Source organism: Mytilus edulis, chromosome 11 (assembly GCF_963676685.1).
Source record: "Mytilus edulis chromosome 11, xbMytEdul2.2, whole genome shotgun sequence".
NCBI lineage: Eukaryota > Metazoa > Mollusca > Bivalvia > Mytilida > Mytilidae > Mytilus > Mytilus edulis.
The window spans coordinates 82,503,249-82,525,211 of NC_092354.1; the positions used below are offsets into that span (position 1 = coordinate 82,503,249).

A 21,963-nucleotide genomic window follows, 5' to 3' on the forward strand; every position below is an offset into this window, starting at 1 on the left:
AACCAAATTAAGAATGCTTATCAACTAATTAACGACTTGTTCTTTATTCAAATGAGATGAACTTCATAGAAAGAAAGAAAAGAAGTTGTCAATACCTTTTCCCTTTACTTTCAACAAAATATTTAATGTTTTCTCACTAAATAATTTTAAAGTTGTTGATTTCGTGAAACGCATGTATACAATGGAACTTGAGATACAGGATACAACAGATACAGTTAAGTCTGACTTATATATTAACTTATTTATAAACATGATAATGAGGTTCTTTTTAACACTTTACTATCATACAAATGATTTCAGCTTCCCGTTTGTCAATTTTCAATTTCTATGTTGCAACATTCCAGCATCACTTGCATGAACTGGCATATATATATTTCCCAGTTGATACGATATTCTAGGGATTGTATTTTTAATCGTGATTTATTTGATAGAGGGTTGTTGTTTACAAGAGTTCCTATCCGTTATTGAATGTTAGTTCCACAGATAACAGCAGATAAATTCCGTATGTCCTAACAACAAACTGCTCCTTTCACACGAATGTGACTCACCTATATGACTTTTAACCAGATTTGAAATACATGATCAACACGATGGATGCCGCATGTCGAGAAAGATCTGCGTACCATTCTTGATCACAATTTCACTATTTTTTGGCGGGGTTTGTGTTGCTTTATCTTCAGTTTTTTTTTTATTAATATTGTTTGTCTTTTTGTCTGTTCGTGCGTTTGTCTGTTAATGTTCCCCTTCTGAATCATTTCGCATTTTCGGCTTATGAGTTTGAATGTCCCACTGGTATCTTTTTAATTCTTTTTTACATTGATTGTCTTCTTTGTCCTTGTTGTGAATACGTATAAAACTGTGCCCTTGGACGCACAATATAAATGATTTATCAATACAAATTTAAATATTTACTGTAAGACATTACTTAGTGAAATTGAAGGGAATGCTTACAAAAAAGGGACGAAAGATACCAGAGGGAGAATCAAACGCATAGATAGAAAATAAACTGACAACGCCATGGCTAAAATTAAAAAGACAAACAGACAAATAATAATGCAGAATACACAACATAGAAAACTAAAGACAAACTACAACATGTAATGTCCATGACAAATCGTTAGAACACTATGAAAATGCATAAACAAGTTGATAATACGACTGTTGATTTGTAGTCACAAACTTTAAGGCGATTTGTACAATTGAGGATTCGGTGCTATAATGTTTATGAACTTTCCATACTTTTAATTGTATTCCTTCAAATAGTGGGTGCTTGATAATGGCAACAATGGCAAAACACGTATGTTTATATTAAACATATGGTACGGTTCAAAAGAAAAGTGGATAAAACAAATTTTTTTTCAATATCTGAAATAGATATGTTGAAAATGATTCCATAACGTCCAATGTCACGGTTTTGCTATTCATTCCTACAATATTACGTGAGGTACATGTATAACTTCCATGATCAGTATATGTCACACGTTGTATCAGAAGTCCATCTGCTCTGACTAGAAATTTGCTCGATATTCTAAGTTCATTTACTGTCCACGTGACATAGAGCACTGGATATCCGGTCACGTGACACATGATGAGTAGGGTTGTTTTATTTGTTGCATACATATGATTGTTTGATTTCTGGATCAAAGGCGCCTCTGAAAAAAAATTCAGATAAAGGCGCCTCTGAAAACAATTCAGATACAAATTGGACGTTTACCGACATTTATTACCTCAACATGTTCAATAGTAAACAAAAGTGAGAAAAGATATAGATTTTATTAACTTATTTTTAAAAGATTTGTTCATCAGTAAAGTTTTAGGTTTCATAGTTTGAAATCATTGTTTTGATTTGTATAAATATGTTACACTCAAACACTAAAGTGTTTTGAATACTATTTTATTTTAATTATGTTTTCTTATGTTCTTATAGCATATGCAGGAATCTATATGCACTAGTGAGGCAAATGACAAGAGCTACATTTTAAACAAGGTGATATAACTGGCAATGGATATTAAACAGTAAATGCACTTTTAGGTGTCATAATTTGAAATCATTATTTTGGTTTGTATCAATATGTTACATGCATTCTCTAAAGTTTTTTGCACGCTATTGTATTGTAATCATATGTTGAGTTAGTCTTATATTGTTATAGTCCAGTCGAAATGTGAAACAATTGCTCAGAAGGTGGTAAAAGCATCAAACTTTGCAGAGTGTTAGTTGGGGTCATAACTAACATTTATAGCTATGGACCCAATTCAGAAAATCAAAATGGCGGCTCTGGGCGGCCATTTTGAAATCATGTCCAAAAAGTCAATTAAAATTATTTAAAAAATATGAAAAATCTGTTACTTAACTAATTTTGATAAACTTTCGTGTTTCTTATGACAAAGAATATAAACTGAGGACTATTGAAGTATTTAGTGGCCATCTTGAATGGTGGCCATTTTGGAAACGTAAATTTGCAATATATTATTATTCGCTGTCCTTAATTGTTTTTGAAATATAATTTAATACTAAGCTTTATATGCATTTACAACTAGTTTTGCTAATCATGTATTAATGACTGTTGCTTTTCATATAAGATATATTCACCAAGTGCTCAAATAAGGTATGCTTATGTTAACAAATAACTGTATTTAAAGAAATACGTAAATTCTTTTAATTGCAGTTTAGTATGTAGGGCTTAGGTAATTTTTTACCATTAAAAAAATCCGTATATAAAATATGAGCACTTTATGTTAAACAGGAAAAAATACGTAGGTATCAAAATCACTAGAGTTGAACAAATCTAATAAATGAATAAGGAATTCCGCATCGGGAAGAGAGGACACGTGATGATTTACAATGCCAAGCAAATACAAAAAGAGCAGACATAGACATTTGAGCTTGTAATCAGTATTTTTTTGTAAGCATACAACTGTTCAACGATGATGAAGGCCATATAATGGGAGAATCACAAGGCAAAAGGTACTAATCCTGTCAAAGCAAATCTTAATATATATAGTAAGAAAAAACAAAATGAGTCAAGGATAAAAAAACCAGTAGAATAACCAGCCACAGTTGTGATGAATCAACAAGAACAATGATTGCAGATATTTCTTTATTTCTTTGTGATGAGATATCTGACTATCATCATGAAGCATCAACAATTGTGATTGACAATAGAGTATGTGACTGTCACTTGAACTACTAACCATTGTTCTTTGAGCCAGATACAGTGCTGAAGATTAATATTTCAGGAGCCGATCTCATGCTAAATGTGTGTTAAAACTGCACAACAAGTCAATAAGACAGAATTCGAGACACAGAAAGAAAGACAAAAATCTGTTATCCATTGCAATAGGGGTTGCCAAAATAATAGAAAACAGTGATGGCTCACAGTCTGGAACAGATATTGTTTTAATATTTGAAATTGATGATATGGAAAAATGGTACAGTAAACGTCCTTAGTAAATACTAGTTGTCATGGATGGAATGATTAATACAACATTTATGAAAAATTGAATACTAGCTACCATAGATGATATGCAAGCACACATGAAAGGTTGCGTCTTTCTCTGGATTCTCAATGAATATGTCGGGGAAAATCTGAAACAGGCTATGTCTTTTACAAAATGTTTAAGTCGTGATGGGGAATACCTCTTCATAGTCAAAGTAACTAGAATAGTTTGAAGAGTTAGGCTTGCTACTATAGAAAGGTTTACAGGGACATTCATTGTAGGCTTTCAAAATGATCCCGTTCCTCAATCTTTGAGACATCTTCCTCTCTATCGGAGGACTGATCAGTTGCAGTTGCATCCCTTCGATGACGAGTTGCACAATTGAACTATTATAGCTGAGAAATGGTGAGTGTTGTCTTCCACTCATCGATATTACTGGATTGTGTCTCGATTGTTGGCCATCCTTTGTTAGTTACATTCCTATTTTGTTAGATTCGTTGCATCAGTCCTTCCTTCCATGATAACTACAAGTTGTTCCAGTCGTTTATTGTACAATTTAGAGTGATCTGCAAGCTTGGAGATTGGTACAATACCTCTGCCAGACCGTGTGTCGTCAATCTATCTTATATTTTTGAAAAGCACAACTCCAAGGATAAAAGATTCTTGGCTTTCTTTCTATGTCTTTTATTCTGCCTATTTGCTATGTCAAGTTTTATCAATCATTAAGCAGGATACTGGTGATTTGAAATCTCCAGCTCTTACTTTGGCTAAGGAAATATGTCTTGTAGTACAGTTGCACAGTCATGTCCCATTTTTGTCGATTTTTAAATTTCGAAGTATCATGGAAATCTTCAGATACATCACCACAGAAAAAACACATTGCAGTCATTGTTTGTGTTGATTCAGTATCACTTAACAGTGTCTAGTTACTTCTTGTTTTCTTTCAACTGGCAATTTATCTCCAACATCAGAAGTATGTTTTCCCTTTTACTGATGAAATATTTTGAGGTCTGAAAATTTGTTTGACAGGATTTGTGCCGTCTTGAGTGCTTCTGCAGTTCCATAACCCTCAACTGTTTCAAATTGAGCGGAGGAAAAACAAATTCAAGACCCAACATTGTTGTATGCCTGCATCAAAAAGAGTGATTGCCAGCTCAAATGTCTATGTCTGTTCTGTTTGGATCTGCTTGCCATTGCATGCAAACCCTCACATGTCCTCTCTTGCCGTTTCACACATTCCTTCTACTCTAAACGCTCATTATTTTCTTCTGATATCTAGCTCCAGTGTTATGGAAATCTATAATTTTGATATTTTCCAACAACAACGTTCAGTCATAAATTATATTCTGTTTTACAAAGTTACTTAGGCAAACGTGTAGGTAACAGTTAGAAATTCTTATACTGATATCTTTATTGTGTAAACATGGGCATGCCTTATCTGACCATTTTATAAATATCTAATGCATATTAGTAGAAAAAAGTGTGAATGCAATCAGTGAATAAATAAGATTAGCGAATAATGTTATATTGGAAATTCATGTTTTAAAAATGGCCATCATTCAAAATGGCTACCAAAAAATCAATACATATGAAGTCCTCAGATGACAGTCCTTGTCATCTGGGATGAATATACCATATGACTTTATAATAACTTCTTGCAGCAAGCGCTTAACTGATAAGTCAAAGTGAACATGGTTACTAAGGAAATGCAAATGTGTAAAGGCAGTATTACGTATGTAAATGTGGAAAATGTGATAGAACATGATAGACAGAGTGATGAGGTTTGACAAATCATGTACATTTCATTTTTTGTTAAATATAATTGAGAACATTTGAGCAGTTGGTCTTTCTATAACATTAATTACTTGTATGATATGAAATTCATTATGTCTGCAATCAAGGTTTTTGAAAGTTGTTTCAAATGAACAATATCAACAAAACGAATTTTCCTGTAATCAGTATTATAAATGACAGGTATACAAATATTTTTTTTGCTTATTTATACTTGTAAAATAAAATTCTCCTGTTATTCTATGTTGAACAAGCGGTGGCAGGAATATTGCTTTTAGAGTTATACATGTTATAGTTCATTTTATGATCTTTTTTGTGGTCGCGTTTTAACTATGTCGATTACTTTTGAACATTAGAGACATGTACATTGTCGGAAAATATAAAGTAATTTGTATCCTCTACAAAACAAAAGAAAAACTCGAGGAGGGGTTTATAGGCTCGCTTTTCGTCCTGTTTATATAGCTCAAACAAATACATTTGTATATCTTCGACATTTTTTTTTTTTAATTTTCATCGAAAAATGACTACTTTTTTTGGCTTGAAAAACAAAGATTTTTCAAGATGGCCGCCATTCAATATGGGTAATATTTTCAAAAACTTTGTTCAACAAGACAATTGGAATCAGTGACTGTTATTATATTACCCAGGTTTCATGTCAATATCTTCTCTAATATTTTTTTTAGAATTTTGTTTATTAATCTATAGAGATCAAACGGCCGCCATTTTAAAATGGCCGCCTCTTCCGCAAATTTTGACTTTCAGAGTGGGTCCAGAGCTTAAAATGTTGTCCATGACATATACTTCCTCTATTCCGAATTTCATGCTTTTACCACAATCTGAGCAATTTTGTCAAAAATCTGCACAAATCGACTGGAATATTACATATGGAGGAATCTATGTGCAAAAATGAGGCAAATGACAAGACTTACATTTAAAACAAGATGATATAACTGGCAATGGTTATCATACAGTAACGACAAGCAGGTAAGACGCTTAATGTATCATGAGTGGGGACGTCTAGTGGGATTACGACGCTAAATGTATCATGAGTGGGGATGTTAGTGGGATTATATGACGATAAATACATCGTGAGTAGGGACGTCAAGTAGAATTATGGCGCTGAATGTAACATGAGTGGGAACGTCTAGTGGGATTGTAACGCTGAATGTATCGTGAGTGGGGACGTCTAGTTGGATTATAACGCTGAATGTGACATGAGTGGGGATGTTAGTTGGATTATGACGCTGAATGTAACATGAGTGGGGATGGAAGTTGGATTATGACTCTGAATGTATCGTGAGCTGGTACGTATAGTGGGATTATGACGCTAAATGCATCGTATGTGGGGACGTCAAGTAGGATTATGACGCTGAATGTATCGTGAGTGGGGATGTTAGTGGGATTATGACGCTAAATGCATCGTGAGTGGGGACGTCTAGTGGGATTATGACGCTGAATATATCGTGAGTGGGGATGTTAGTGGAATTATGACGCCAAATGCATCGTGAGTAGGGACGTCTAGTGGGATTATGACGCTGAATGTATCGTGAGTAGGGACCTTTAGTGGGAGTATGACGCTGAATGTATCGTGAGTGGGGATGTTATAGGGATTATGACGTTAAATGTATCGTGAGTGGGGACCTCTAGTGGGATTATTACGCTGAATGAATCGTGAGTGGGGACGTCTGGTGAGTTTATGACGCTGAATGTATCGTGAGTGGGGACGTCTAGTGGGATTATAACGCTGAATGTATCGTGAGTTTGGACCTTTATTGGGATTATGACGCTGAGTTTATCGTGAGTGGGGACGTCTAGTGGGATTATGACGCTGAATGTATCGTGAGTTGGAGCGTCTGTTGGGATTATGACGCTGAATGTATCGTGAGTGGGGACATCTAGTGAGATTATGAGGCTTAATATATCGGAGTGGGGACGCCTATTGGGATTATGACGCTTAATATATCGGAGCGGGGATGTTTTCTGTTCATAAAAGTGCACACAACTATGTATGTGTTTGTTTTCACTACTATAAATTATATACAACTATGTTCTTACTTAATTATTTATATACAAAAAAAGCTAATTTACATTTATTCGTAACGATTTGAAACTATGTACTTCACTGATATTTACATAGTTTACTTACCGCTGCATTTGCAATCACGTGACTCATTATATTTATCTGTAAATATGTAGGTACTATATCGAGAGTGTTCCAAAAGTATTTGACTCTAAGATAAAAAAAAAAAAAAAAGCGTATAATGTCATATAACAATTATTAAGAATAGAAAACTTGAGAAATTGAATACAAGGTTTTATCTTAATTGGGTTGAAAAATTAAATGAATACAACTGTTGAAAAATTAAATGAAAACAACTTCTTTCCGCAATAAAACATATAACTTTTACATACTCCTTACGTCGTAACTACAATACCCTTCCCATTCGTGAATGTGACCTACCGAATAAGACCGGATTTATTATCACATAAGTGCTACGGCCAAAAATCGCCTTTAAATTGTAGCCAACATAAGACACAAATCAATAGTAAAATTAACAATATTTATTATACAAAAGTTTACAAGAAGTATTACACAAATATTACTGTCAATTTAACTGTCAAAATATGAGTCCAATCTTTTATCTTTATCTGTATCTGGTAATCTTTCGGAATCCAATCTGAATATTACGTTCACTACTAATGTCACAATCAAGTATGATGTTGTTTGTAGAATAACACGAACCCCACCAACAAACTGGGGGTGATCTCAGGTGCTTCGGAAGGGTAAGCAGATCCTGCTCCACATGCGGCACCCGTCGTGTTGCTTGTGTGATAACAAATCCGGTAAATGGTCTAATTCGGTAGGTCACATTCATGAAAGGGAAAGGGATTGTAGTTACGACGTAAGGAACATATCCGATATCATTTGTGAAACGGTTATTCCATAACGGTCAACTAACTCGTGATGGCGTCCGTAAAATTTACAAAGGGATGATTTCAACTTCACCATTTGAAACTCTTGGTTTAATAGATTCCTTGTGAGCAGCAACCCTCTATCAAGAAAATCATGATAGGAAATGCAAGCACGGCAATATCGTATCAATTGGGAGATATATACCCCGTATGCAGGTGCTGCTGGATTGTTGCTACTTAGAAATGGAAAGTTCACAATTGGAAAAACTGAAATCATCTCTTTTTTCGTAAAGTTTTGTTTTCAACAGACCCTCATTGTTAATTTCTAGATGTAAGTCAAGATATGAGGCCGACTTAACTGTATCTGTAGTATCCTTTATCTCTAGCTCGATTGGATAGATGCGTTCCACATAGTCACCAAATTTTAAATTATTAGTGAACGAACATCATCTATATAGCGAAAAGAGTTAAAGGATATTGCTAACTTCTTATCTTTCTTACTAAGAAGTTCCTGCATGAAGTCAGCCTCATAATAATACAGAAACAAGTCGGCAAGTAGAGTGATCTTTTACAAAGTAGGATTTATCCCTCCCCAAGACAAGATACTTGTATCTACGTTGGCCATTCTTTTTTACGAAGCAAAGCAATACCAACTCTTTCAATTTGTCTTTTAGTTTGGAATGTGGAATACTAGTGTACAGAGCAGAAAGTCAAATGTTTTAATACTGTTACAAGATGAAAGAGAGTTAGATTGTATGTACTATAAAAGATCTTTGGAATTTGTAAGTATCCACATCTGATTCACGCCCCCTCTAGAATAGGCAGTTTCACAATAACTCTGAAGCCCGTCTTTGATTGCTGATAAAATAGATGTTAATAATTTAGAAAAAGGTTTCGTGGAGCACTTGGAAGACCCAGCAATATACAAGCTATGAAAGGATCTGACAATCTCAAACGACCAAATCAACGGCGTGTTATTGATTTATGTACAAAATAAACGAAAAACAAATATCGTACACAACAAGAAAACGGCAACCAATGAAATCATGCTAACGATGTTTTCACAGCCACACGTCGAACCATGCAGGATTGGACATATTTGTGAATGTCCCTTTTTTCAAACAATAAGTTCTTTGAAAATTTAATATTTTTTATACATTTAATAACTCCATAGTTTTTACACATTTATTCTATGGTCCTCTACTTTAATTTAATATTTTTTATACATTTAATAACTCCATAGTTTTTACACATTTATTCTATGGTCCTCTACTTTAATTTAATATTTTTTATACATTTAATAACTCAATAGTTTTTTTACACATTTATTCTATGGTCCTCTACTTTAATTTAATATTTTCTATACATTTAATAACTCCATAGTTTTTACACATTTATTCTATGGTCCTCTACTTTAATTTAATATGTTTTTATACATTTAATAACTCCATAGTTTTTACACATTTATTCTATGGTCCTCTACTTTAATTTAATATGTTTTTATACATTTAATAACTCCATAGTTTTTACACATTTATTCCATGGTCCTCTACTTTAATTTAATATTTTTTATACATTTAATAACTCCATAGTTTTTACACATTTATTCCATGGTCCTTTACTTTAATTTAATATTTTTCATACATTTAATAACTCCATAGTTTTTACACATTTATTCCATGGTCCTCTACTTTAATTTAATATTTTTTATACATTTAATAACTCCATAGTTTTCATACATTTATTCTATGGTCCTCTACTTTAATTTAATATTTTTTATACATATAATAACTCCATAGTTTTTACACATTTATTCTATGGTCCTCTACTTTAATTTAATATGTTTTTATACATTTAATAACTCCATAGTGTTTACACATTTATTCTATGGTCCTCTACTTTAATTTAATATTTTTTAAAGATTTAATAACTCCATAGTTTTTAGACATTTATTCCATGGTCCTCTACTTTAATTTAATATTTTTTATACATTTAATAACTCCATAGTTTTTACACATTTATTCTATGGTCCTCTACTTTAATTTAATATTTTTTATACATTTAATAACTCCATAGTTTTTACACATTTATTCTATGGTCCTCTACTTTAATTTAATATTTTTTTATACATTTAATAACTCCATAGTTTTTACACATTTATTCTATGGTCCTCTACTTTAATTTAATATTTTTTATACATTTAATAACTCCATAGTTTTTACACATTTATTCTATGGTCCTCTATTTTAATTTAATATTTTTTATACATTTAATAACTCCATAGTTATTCTATGGTCCTCTACTTTAATTTAATATGTTTTTATACATTTAATAACTCCATAGTTTTTACACATTTATTCTATGGTCCTCTTCTTTAATTTAATATTTTTTATACATTTAATAACTCCATAGTTTTTACACATTTATTCTATGGTCCTCTACTTTAATTTAATATTTTTTATACCTTTAATAACTCCATAATTTTTACACATTTATTCCATGGTCCTCTACTTTAATTTAATATTTTTTATACATTTAATAGCTCCATATTTTTTACACATTTATTCTATGGTCCTCTACTTTAATTTAATATTTTTTATACATTTAATAACTCCATAGTTTTTACACATTTATCCCATGGTCCTCTACTTTAATTTAATATTTTTTATACATTTAATAACTCCATAGTTTTCACACATTTATTCTATGGTCCTCTACTTTAATTGAATATTTTTTATACATATAATAACTCCATAGTTTTTACACATTTATTCTATGGTCCTCTACTTTAATTTAATATTTTTTATACATTTAATAACTCCATAGTTTTTACACATTTATTCTATGGTCCTCTACTTTAATTTAATATGTTTTTATACATATAATAACTCCATAGTTTTTACACATTTATTCTATGGTCCTCTACTTTAATTTAATATTTTTTATACATTTAATGACTCCATAGTTTTTACACATTTATTCTATGGTCCTCTACTTTAATTTAATATGTTTTTATACATTTAATAACTCCATAGTTTTTACACATTTATTCCATGGTCCTCTACTTTAATTTAATATTTTTTATACATTTAATAACTCCATAGTTTTTACACATTTATTCTATGGTCCTCTACTTTAATTTAATATGTTTTTATACATTTAATAACTCCATAGTTTTTACACATTTATTCAAAGGTCCTCTACTTTCATTTATTATTTTTTATACATTTAATAACTCCATAGTTTTTACACATTTATTCTATGGTCCTCTACTTTAATTTAATATGTTTTTATACATTTAATAACTCCATAGTTTTTACACATTTATTCTATGGTCCTCTACTTTAATTTAATATGTTTTTATACATTTAATAACTCCATAGTTTTTACACATTTATTCTATGGTCCTCTACTTTAATTTAATATGTTTTTATACATTTAATAACTCCATAGTTTTTACACATTTATTCTATGGTCCTCTACTTTAATTTAATATTTTCTATCCATTTAATAACTCCATAGTTTTTACACATTTATTCTATGGTCCTCTACTTTAATTTAATATTTTTTATACATTTAATAACTCCATAGTTTTTACACATTTATTCTATGGTCCTCTACTTTAATTTAATATGTTTTTATACATTTAATAACTCCATAGTTTTTATACATTTAATAACTCCATAGTTTTTACACATTTATTCTATGGTCCTCTACTTTAATTTAATATTTTTTATACATTTAATAACTCCATAGTTTTTACACATTTATTCTATGGTCCTCTACTTTAATTTAATATTTTTTATACATTTAATAACTCCATAGTTTTTACACATTTATTCCATGGTCCTCTACTTTAATTTAATATTTTTTATACATTTAATAACTCCATAGTTTTTACACATTTATTCTATGGTCCTCTACTTTAATTTAATATTTTTTATACATTTAATAACTCCATAGTTTTTACACATTTATTCTATGGTCCTCTACTTTAATTTAATATTTTTTATACATTTAATAACTCCATAGTTTTTACACATTTATTCTATGGTCCTCTACTTTAATCTTATATTTTCTATACATTTAATAACTCCATAGTTTTTACACATTTATTCTATGGTCCTCTACTTTAATTTAAAATTTTTTATACATTTAATAACTCCATAGTTTTTACACATTTATTCTATGGTCCTCTACTTTAATTTAATATTTTTTATACATTTAATAACTCCATAGTTTTTACACATGTATTCTATGGTCCTCTTCTTTAATTTAATATTTTTTATACATTTAATAGCTCCATAGTTTTTACACATTTATTCTATGGTCCTCTTCTTTAATTTAATATTTTTTATACATTTAATAACTCCATAGTTTTTACACATGTATTCTATGGTCCTCTACTTTAATTTAATATTTTTTATACATTTAATGACTCCATAGTTTTTACACATTTATTCTATGGTCCTCTACTGTCATAATCAACACAAATGGTGCATTATGTATTCGATCCATCTCGGGTATTTTGATTTGGGGTCATTGGTCAACCTAAAGAATAATGGTGTCAAGGTCAAATGACAAGGTCATTTTCTAAATTTTGGTCCTTGCTTTCATGTGTGTGCATTTTATTTTCTACAAACAGTAATAGTAATTACTTGTAGTTGTGAATTCTTGTACAATGTATTCATATGGATATTTTATTTAATTGTACAATTTAAATGAATTTAATTTTAATGTTTCGTCCCCATTCTTAATGTAAAATTCCTCCAGCATTTCCCTTAAGACTTCATCCTAAACCGCCTCCTAATTAACCTCCTAAACTAACTCCTCCTGTATGTATATAGCTATGTTTAAAAATAAGAGATTTGGATGTGTCTTAAGATATTTGTTCATGTGAAATATATTCCTAATTTTGTTGATCGTTAGTTTTTATTATAAAATTCTTCTCGCACAGATGCAACTATTTGTTTAAAAGGCATGATGAAGGTCTCGTGTTGCTCAGACATATGCATTGTGTTAAGTATGTTGGTGGCCTTCGGCCTTATGCTCTTTGGTCGGGTTGTTGTCTCTTTGGCACATTCCCCATTTCCATTATCAATTGTACGATTCAAATATTATTTAAATAAACATACCTTGAACACCAGCTTAAATTCTTGTTCCACAAACAGCTTCAAATAGAAATTTTCAAATATCATTCTTACAATGTCAATCATTTTTCATTAAATCTATAGAGATTTTATGAAGATTTAATTATTTTTCTAACAATTTTATTATGTTACCAATAGAAATATAACATTTCAAACATAATTCTAATAGGGCAAACATTTTAGCATTGCAATTATAAAGATTGAACTAGTATTGTAACAATTTTAAAATGTTATTGCAAGAAACATTACGATTCAAATATCATTTTAATATCCATACTTTGAGCACGTAAATCGGCTGCGGCACAGGCAGGGGTTACTGCCAACGCATTTGGAAGACAAACACCTTCAAAGAGAAAATTTTAAATATCAGTCTTACAATATCAAACATTTTGTCATTAAATCTATGAAGATTAAATTAATGTTCACACAATTTCGAAATGTTATCATTATAAAAATATTAAATTTCTAAAATAATTCTAGTAGAGTGAAAGTTTTAGCATTGACGTTATTAAGATTGAACTATTATTGTACCAATTTTAAAATGTTATTAAAACAAATATTACGATTTAAATATCATTTTACTGATCATACTTTGAGCAGCGGTAGCGGCTGCGACACAGGCTGCAGCTAAAGTTCTTCTTCTATCATTTCCTTAAAATAGAAAAATGCCATTAATTTTTTTACAATGACACAAATATTTCATTAAACTGTAAAGATTGTATCAAGATTGAACTCTTATTTTAACAATTTCAAAATGTTACCATTTGAAAAAAATATAATATTTCTAACAAAACTCTAATTGGGCAAATGAATTGCCATCAAAATAATACAGATTGAACAATTATTCTAACAATTTAAAATGTTAACACTACAAATATTATTATATGAATATCATTTTAATAAACATACTAAGGAAGGCGGCAGCGGCTGCGGCAGGGTTTGCGGCAGGGGTTGCTGTTGGCCAACGGGTTCCTCGATAATATCTTCTTCCACCCTAACCTTGAAATACAATAATTCAAATATCATTATTTCAATGTCAAATATTTTTCTATTTAAATTATTAAGATTGTATTAAGATTAAATTATCATTATAACAATTTTAAAATTTCACCAATACAGGTATAATGAGCCAAATAAAATTCTAACGAGCAAACATTTTAGAAAAGTTCCAAAATGTTACCATTACAATATATCGATTCATTGCTATTTTTCATAGAATGTATGATAAGTTAAAATTTTTTTTTATCAATATTTATATCGTGGAGTTTTATGATATTGTAACTGCGATTCCAAATAAATTTAAAAGTAAGATAGATGCCAGTTCTATACCCGACAATATTGAAAATTAATTGGTAGATAAATCTCAAAAGAACAACAACTATTACTTTTCTATACATTGTTTTTGTAGGATTATAAAAAAGTGACTATGTCTTCATGTGTTAATTGGGAACTATTTTCTAATATGCAGATTATCGATTTAAATTTTATAAAAAATATTCCCTCCATATAAAGGACTTCTGGTTTCTAAAAAAAACAATACATTGTGGTAATTACTGAACCATCAATACATTGTGGTAATTACTGAACCATCAATACATTGTGGTAATTACTGAACCATCAATACATTGTATACACTTAAAATTAATAATAATAATAAATCTCTTGTACCTCAATGTGGGCAAAGTACAACCCACTATCCGTAACGAAATTGTCATGCTATTATTGTTGTCAAAGTACAACCCACTATCCGTAGCGAAATTGTCATGTTATTATTGTTGTACAACCCACTATCCGTAGCGAAATTGTCATGCTATTATTGTTGCATTTTGTAGACTTTCCCTTGATACTGAATCGGCTTATCGCTCTACAATACGTGGGTAGAATAAATTTGACCCAAAAATTCGCAGTGTCGACTCTATTTCTAAATGTAAGAAAGAATTGAAGAACGATGGTCTACTAAGTATAGTTGAAACGTTTTTTCGTTGTTCGGCCCGAGGAAATTGAATAGTATCGTAACGCAATTGCGATGCTCCACTTTATTCTTAAATTATGACCTTTTTCGAATTAGTATTATAAATGATCCTTCTTGCCAATGTGGATCAGATATTGAGAATGTCCATCATTACTTCTTCGTTTGTCCCAAATAAACTTGATGTAGAAAATCTTAACTGGCTTTCCGAAAACTTTGCTTTAGATACAAAACTATTAATTTGCGGAATTTTGGAACTTTCGAAAGAACAAAATATTCAATTTTTCAAAAACATATTAAATATTTCATCAAAAAGGTCAAACAGATTTCTTTTACCTTCATAAAGTGGCTATGTCGTTGTTCTCCTCTTATATTTATTGCGTTTTCCTCGGTTTTTGTTTGTTACCCCGATTTTGTTTTTTGTCCATGGATTTATGAGTTTTGAACAGCGGTATACTACTGTTGCCTTTATTGATAATGACACGTAACATCATTAACATAATCATCAACACCCACGTCTTCATCACAGAATTATATGACTTTTCAAACTTTCTTTTTTTTTTCTCTCTCCCTTTCTTCTTTTTTTTACCTATGAAAGCTTGTATTTATATTCTATAAACTGTTTGCTTTAAAAGCATGCTCATTATACTATAATTGTGTTTATTTATATTGTATTATGGAGAAGACTTCATAAGTATGATTTAATTGTGTATAATCCATTTTGCTTTAATTCACAAAATAGAATATGTTTAAACTAAACTTAAAGATAATGAGATGTGGTATAATTGCCTATGAGATAATTATCTACCAGAGATTAAATGAAATGGATGTAAGCAATTATAGGCAACCGTATGGCCTTCAACAAAGAGGGAAAAAAATACCGTAGGGTCAGCTATAAAAGGGCCTGAGATGAAAAATATGAAACAATACAATTGAATAGTATAAACGGCCTAATTTTAACAAAAAAACAAACAAAAACAAATATTACAAACATTAACCAACGACAACCACTGAACTACAGGCTCCTGAATTTAGAGAGGCTCATAGATAATGTGGCGGGTTTTAACATGTTTGTGAGTCCTTCACCCTCCCATTACCAATGCCTTTTATTTCATGAGCAGAAATTCGCATGTACATAGAATTCTACCATGTAATTTATTTTTCTTTATATGCAAGACTATGCACTTTTTGTTTAGAAATCAGAGAAAAAATATTTTACGTGTTTTTGGAATATAATGTTCTGGCAATCCATAACAGACTGGGTTAGATTAGAAATAATTATATAGCTGTCTTTTATCACAAAGGAAATAAATGCTTGCTGTGTCTGGTAGTAAAACAAATATTGTGTTTCCATTAAAATACTTTATATTCAAAAGTAGATCTAACAACTCATTGCCTCCATTGTTTGATAGAATATTTTAGATATTGGAAACAATGAAAAACACTCTGTTTAACCTATGTACAAAAACTTTAGCAACATTTCATTAAGTATGTTTGGTACTCTGTTTCAATTTAACAAGCTTTTTTAAAGACTGTTATGAATTAATAGAATTAAAATAAAGGAACTAAAAATAAGAAAAAATGAAGGGTCCTTGTGCTTGTTTTCGAGATATTAACCTTTGAATTTGGCTGGAAATGATTTTCTTTAAATGTTTAATACATTTCCTATTGGTACCTTTTTTCTTTCAAAAACTATGAAAAAATAAAAAGAATTTTATAAGATTTTCAAATATGGATTTTAAACTATATGTTATAAACCTATGAAGACTAAAGTAGGGGCATTTTTTTTAAAAGCACTACATAGACATAACAAGAGAATTTGGAATACAAGGCAAAAACTCAAAATCAAGTACAGCGAACATTCTTAACCATATCAATTGTAATATATTTTCTTATTTCATTATAACTTCATAAATTAAAAAAGTGTTTCTTAATATTTATAATATCTGATTCTGTATTTTGTAATGTCTCATGTTTCATAAAAATTAAAACATCATAAATACCGAAATCCAAGCAAATTCAAAAAGGAAAGTCCCTGTACAATTGGCAAAATCCACATCTCATATAAGGAGGAAACAACTGTCATATTCTTGACTTGGTGCAGACATTGAAATTCAATTTATTTGGATAGAAAGCTTTTCCTCCGGCTATCCATCTTTACACAAAACTTACAAGCTTCTTACGTTGAGTTGATTTTAAATCTTTGCCTTTTCCATGTTTTCCGTGATTTTTCTGGAAATGTATACGAACAGATTAAAAACTTACTTTCTATCGCTGGAACAAATAACATCCCAATAAGAACTGCTATGATAAGAATTAATGATTTCATCGTTAACGCTTTTACTTATTCAATTTAAAACATTTATGATTTGTATCAACTACAGCAGTATATATATGTATAGTTAAATCATGTGGTACATGACGTATTGTTTAAGAAACATTAAAATATAATACATCACGACCAATCAGATAATTACATTCATATTGACAGAACAATCTTATTTGTTGTAAAAACAATTTTCGGTTTTTGTTCATTGTTTATTCAAGTGGAACACTACTCTTTCTCTCGTTAACAATGCTACATATGTTTACAAAACGAAAGTAGACAAAGTAAAAGTAAAAGTATCTCGTTAACATTGCTACATATGTTTACAAAACGAAAGTAGACAAAGTAAAAGTTAGGTGACAGTTTAAAACGTAACTGAAAATATAGGAAAACAACACAATTATAATGAAATTTTGAAATGGAATTTTAAAAATCAGATCATACGATTTCAGTCACCATACAAAAGAAGGATACATAGTATGTTTGTCAATGAGACAACTCTACATAAAAATTCCGTGTGATTTACTTTAGACTTCACATATTTCTTGATTGATTGGTGTTTAACGCCTCTCAGCACTATTGTGCTATTTCATGGTGGTCAATTATTATGGGTTGCGGTTGCCAGGGTGCTCGGAGAGAACCTTCCGCAGGAAAAATGACAACCATAGTCAATAATTAAGATTTTAGTCGAGCGTACTTGCCACGTTCGGGGTGGAAATCAGAACCTCAGTGTTAACAGTAATTGCAAAAGATCAAAGGTTAATTAAACAGCAAAAGGAAAAAAAAATGTTTATTAAAATATGGTAACTGTCATCTTTTCAATGTGTTTCTCTATAATCAATAGTGATAGTTACATATTACTTCGGTAGACTAAGAACACATGATAATGCCATGATTTTCATTATATTTTGCTATTTTTAATCAAATATTAGATATTTTTTTCAGTAACATATATGTAAAATATAGCTTTTGATCAGATACTCTTGAAAATTTTCAAGTGTTTTACGTTTATTATTGTATCATTTTCAAATTTATGATACTGGTATATACTTTTATAAGGTTTCAATCATCTTACTTGAAATGAAATTTCAACCAGTTTCGCCGTTTGTTTAGCTGCAGATACAAACATTTCTATTGTGTATCCATATTGTACCACGTATGAATGGTTTAAATAACATATCGGACAATATTCTCGCAAAACAGGGGCATATCTTAACTCTGATTAATATCACAAAAACATGTTTTGTAATAAAACACGTCCAGGGAACCAGTGATATAGTATGCAAAGGATTGTTTAATATTTTATCACATACACGGAAAATGTATAGATTTGAAAGGAAGTGAATGTGAATGTATCATGTTTATATAAATGTTAAAACATCTTACTGAGAACTCTTGAAATTGTAGAATTTTACACACATGGATGAGTTTATCAATATGTCTGATATAAGTGATAAAAGGATTGTGTACATCGAAATGTTTAATAATCTGAAATAAAAATGCGCGGTCTTCCAAGTAGGGACTTTGATTGTATCGGTAATTTTTCACACTTCCTAGATATGTTTGTAAAATCTCTTTTCGCACATCGTTATCCCAAGGATAAAATGATTTTACTTTAATTTAAATATTCATGACAAGAAATGAATATCAGATGATTTTGACAGGTTTCGCTGCTTTGCACAAAATGTAAGAAGAATGAAGCCGTAATGACAATTTGTAAGACACAATTCAAAAATATCGGTACTGGTGTTTGACAGATTTATAACCACATGAAGGATGCCATTGACATTTATCGCACCGCGGGTAAAAAATCATGTTGTGCTTGGTTTAACGCCGTCACGTGGTGACCCCCTATGAGACCGTAGGGGGTTAGTAAATTTTAAAGGGGGTTCATGACGCGTTAATGGTGACGTCATCTATTAATGTTGTTGTGTTTCATTGTTTATTTTTCAACATAACGCAGCAGAAAAAGTCCAGCGCGCGATGACTTCGTTATACGGTTAATTACTGACCCCCTACGGACCATCCGGCCTCACCCCTATGAATTATATTTACCCTCTATGGATCCGTAGGGGGTCAGTAGCGAACCATATAACTTATAGTATTAGCTAAATTCATAATAATTTGTATATTAAGGCAATAAATTCCCCTATGGTATATACATTTCACAGAATTTAATGATTTTAAATGCCTAAATAAAGACAACAGTCATAAATCGATTGAGAGAAAAACAATCCGGGCTACAAACTAAAACCGAGGGGAAACATTAACTATAAGAGGAAAACAAAGGAACAACAATAACACTGAAGTGCAACGAAAACAAACGCAAACATACAAAGAAACGAACTATTTGAAAACAACCTGCCATATTCTTTACTTGGTACAGTACATTTTAAGAACAAATGTTGGGTTGAACCTGGTTTTATGGCTTGCCAAACCTCCCGCTTATATGACAATGTTAAAACATATCGCTAAAATGACAACACTACGTGACGGAAATACAGCACAAACCCACGCAAAAACACTCATCACAGAGAAACGCAGACACAAATTATATAATAGTCGACATAACATGCAAACCGCAGAACATTTCATGACAATGATGGCATTTAAAGGCTATTGTATTAAACATTTGAACTACAAACGATAAGACCTAAAACATTACCCAACCGAAACCATAACAGAAACATAAAAAAAATTACATCAATGTTCAAAATACAGAGACACGTCGTATAGCAATGCAAATTCATACTCTTTCGAGCGTCCTGATGGGTCTTATGTAGACGAAACGTGCATCTGACGATCTTTGATAGGTTTATCCATATGTCTGATAAAAGTAATAGAAGAATGGTGTATACAGAAATGGTAAATAATTTTAAATATAGACACACAGGCTTCATGGTAAAGATTCACGTTTTCAAGACATGTTTGTGACAATTTCATTTTTTCTTTTCTTGGGCTACTTTTTTTTTAACGCTATGTATATAATCATGATAATCATTACAAGAAAAAAACCCACATAAGACTGATTGACAGTTTTGGTGTTTTGCACAAAATGTAAGACGTTTGAAGCCTTTATGGTAATATGTTAGAGTAAATGCACAAATATAGATACTGATATTTGACAGATTTATATCTATTGAACATATGAAGGATGCCATTGCAATGTACTAGCAAGATTTAGATTACATTCTGAGTTTAACTTCAAGGGGTCTTATCTCAACTTTCCCTTCGGTATTTGACTTTAACAGAATCGGAGCACCCATGATTTTGAATGCCTACGGTAAACCTTTTTTGGTATGTTCGATGTGTTGTAATCGATGTCCTTGTCCCGCTACTTTTCGAGGTAATTTCATATTATTCTATATTACTTTTTGAAGGGGGTGGTATTTTTAACAGTCTTTATTTTGTAATGAAATACTATTCACAGAGCCAAATTAATTGACGTGGATCTTTGTAATTTTGTCATATATTCGTTGATTCGTTGTAGCATAACTTCCGTTGTGTCAAATGAGAGAAAAACACAAGTATAAATCTCAAAATATAGATTGTATGTATTTGGAGAGAATGATGTATGTACGTAGCAACAGATGCATACATATAAGTTGAATAACTTACCAGGTTATAGGTTGAAGGTGCCTTGTATTTTTAATGATTTTATTAGTGAATTTAAATACATTCCAGACATTTGTGTTACAACAACTTATTCCTTGAACATTTAATCAATAAGAACTTTAATATATATTGTCTGATGTGTAATAGTTAGATGCATATATAAAAGTTGAGTAACTAACCATTGGTTCGTTGGCCCCTTGGACTTTTAGTCAATTTTTAAACTTCATACGTACTTTTTCGGTACTTATACATCTTCGGATTTCAAATGTTTGGCTTTGAGCGTTCCTGATGAAGGTAAATCCAGAAAAGCCCTTCGGACGTAATAAATTATTAAACGTGTTGTTTTATATTTTTATATCACTGGGTCGATACCTCTGCTGGTAGACTATCAGTCCCCGGGGGTATCATCAGCTCAGTAGTCAGTGCTTCGGTACTGACATGATTAAACAAACTTTACTAAAATTGTCCGTTTTTCAATTTTCAATTATTATGAAACTAAGGTTTCAACTCCCTTAGGCAAAGTTGGCTTCAGATGAATTTGGCTATTTATTTTAGGTATTTTTAACATATAGCTTTTCAACGATTTTCGGTACTTATACATCTTCGGATTTCAAATGTTTGGCTTTGAGCGTTCCTGATGAAGGTAAATCCAGAAAAGCGCTTCGGACGCAATAAATTATTAAACGTGTTGTTTTAAATTTTTTGAAACAACTGTTTAAAAATTACTTTATCATCTATACCATAATAAGATGTTGTTAGAC

At 30.8% G+C, this 21,963-nt stretch overlaps 1 long non-coding RNA gene across 1 annotated transcript in view; it reads right to left on the reverse strand.

Moving 5' to 3' along the window:
• Positions 1-17,650, reverse strand: part of LOC139496437 (uncharacterized) — a 292,128-nt gene extending 274,478 nt beyond the window's left edge. Inside the window, exons 1-5 of the long non-coding RNA XR_011657660.1 lie at positions 17,527-17,650; positions 14,202-14,291; positions 13,884-13,943; positions 13,570-13,635; positions 13,278-13,313 (exon numbers count right to left, since the gene is read on the reverse strand). This is a non-coding gene — a long non-coding RNA (uncharacterized lncRNA). The remainder of the gene's footprint in view (positions 1-13,277; positions 13,314-13,569; positions 13,636-13,883; positions 13,944-14,201; positions 14,292-17,526) is intronic.
• Between the last annotated feature and the right edge of the window lie 4,313 nt (positions 17,651-21,963).